The sequence below is a fragment of the Neltuma alba genome, unplaced genomic scaffold (genome assembly GCF_004799145.2).
Source record: "Neltuma alba isolate B1F8T4 unplaced genomic scaffold, ASM479914v2 tig00000610_pilon, whole genome shotgun sequence".
Classification (NCBI taxonomy): domain Eukaryota; kingdom Viridiplantae; phylum Streptophyta; class Magnoliopsida; order Fabales; family Fabaceae; genus Neltuma; species Neltuma alba.
Genome location: NW_021632113.1, coordinates 97,501 through 100,000, shown reverse-complemented (window position 1 = coordinate 100,000; position 2,500 = coordinate 97,501).

The window sequence follows — 2,500 nt, the reverse complement described above, 5'->3', positions numbered from 1 at the left end:
ATGCAAAAAAGATGCACGTTGGGTCTGTAAAGCAATTCAAATCATTTTGATAATAATAAGTTTAATCTGTTTTACCGAGAAGGTCTACGGTTCGAGTCCGTATAGCCCTAATATTCCTACTAATACTACTAATGTTTCTATTTACTTATTTACTTTTTTTACTTTTACTATTTATTTTTTTATTTTTACTATTTCTATTTTATATTATACTATTCTATATTATAGTATTAAATTCAATACTAAATAACTAAATATTAGTAGTAGTCTAAATTCTTTCTTATACTTACTTATACTTTCTTATACTTACTTATACTTTCTTATACTTACTTATAATATAATAATATAATATAATAATAATAAATAATATCTTAACTTAAATAGAATATATTAAATATTAATATTATTCTATTTATTATTAGTCTGTATGTTAGTATATTAGTATGTATGTAGTATACTGTGTATATAGTAGTATAAATTTTTTATACTATTTTAATGGATTTATAAATTTCATTTTTCTATTTCAATATTGATTATTTATTGAAATTCATAATATTGAAATTCATTAAATATTGAAATTCATTATCATTATAATAATAATAAATATTCCATTGGAAATGAAATAGAAAAATGAAATTTTTTTCTTATATAAAATATTAAAATGAAATTGAGAATTAACAAATAAAATAATTCACTTCTAAAAAAAAAAATAAATAAAAAAATGAATAAAATAATGAAATTTGAATTTTAACTAGAAAAAAAAAAAAAAAATAATGAAATAAAATAATGAATATTAATTAGAAATTTGTATAAATATTAGTATAAATAAATAAAAATAGAAAAAGAATTCGAAAATAATTCAAATTCAAATTTGATTTTTTAATTATTATGAATATAAATAATAAATATGAATAATAAAAATAAATAAATGATAAAAAAAAGAGATTGGATTTCAATCTGGAATTACTTTTCTTTAGAGAGAATCCGAAGTCAGGCGAAAATGCGAGAGTTTTTTTTGTGTTTTCTTTGTACGTTATCCAAAAAATATATATATGGTTATATTTCTATCTTGAAATGAGATATGTACCACAGGAAACAAACGAAACTGAGCAGTTCGCTTAAAATTATAAACAGTTATGGCTGACTTGATAATTAATTCCAATTCGAATCGACTAATACTAATCTGGTAGATTTTCCACATTCATAGGAGTACATCTATGTTTTTGCTTTACGAATATGATATTTTTTGGGCATTTCTAATAATATCGAGTCTTATTCCTATTTTGGCATTTCTAATTTCTGGAATTTTAGCCCCGATTAATAAAGGGCCAGAGAAACTTTCTAGTTATGAATCGGGAATAGAACCAATGGGCGATGCTTGGTTACAGTTTAGAATCCGTTATTATATGTTTGCTCTAGTTTTTGTTGTTTTTGATGTTGAAACAGTTTTTCTTTATCCGTGGGCAATGAGTTTCGATGTATTGGGGGTATCCGTATTTATAGAAGCTTTAATTTTCGTGCTTATCCTAATTGTTGGTTTAATTTATGCATGGCGAAAAGGAGCACTAGAATGGTCTTAATTCTTGAATATTTAGACAATAAAAAAAACATTGAGACAGTTATGAATTCCATTGAGTTTCCCTTACTTGATCGAACAACCCAAAATTCAGTTATTTCAACTACATTAAATGATCTTTCAAATTGGTCAAGACTATCCAGTTTATGGCCGCTTCTCTATGGTACCAGTTGTTGCTTCATTGAATTTGCTTCCTTAATAGGATCACGATTCGACTTTGATCGTTATGGACTGGTACCACGATCTAGTCCTAGACAAGCAGATCTAATTTTAACAGCAGGCACAGTAACAATGAAGATGGCTCCTTCTTTAGTGAGATTATATGAGCAAATGCCTGAACCAAAATATGTTATTGCTATGGGAGCTTGTACAATTACAGGGGGGATGTTCAGTACCGATTCTTATAGTACTGTTCGGGGCGTGGATAAGCTAATTCCTGTGGATGTCTATTTGCCGGGCTGTCCACCTAAACCGGAGGCCATTATAGATGCTATAACAAAACTTCGTAAGAAAATTTCTCGAGAAATCTACGAAGATCGAATTAGGTCTCAACAGGAGAATAGGTGTTTTACTACCAACCACAAGTTTCATGTGGGGCGGAGTACTCATACCGGCAATTATGATCAAGGATTACTCTATCAACCACCATCTACTTCAGAGATACCCTCTGAAACATTTTTCAAATACAAAAGGTCAGTATCCTCCCACGAAATGGTGAATTAGGCAGGATCCTTTTGTACAAAATAAGAAATTGCATTGTACAAAATAAGAACAAGACAATCTTCAAAAATTTCATCGTAATCGTAAATATTAAATACTTATACAAAACTTATACAAATAAAAATGTGGGAGAGATAAAAAAATGCAGGGTCGTTTGTCTGCTTGGCTAGTCAAACATGGGCTAGTTCATAGATCCTTGGGTTTCGA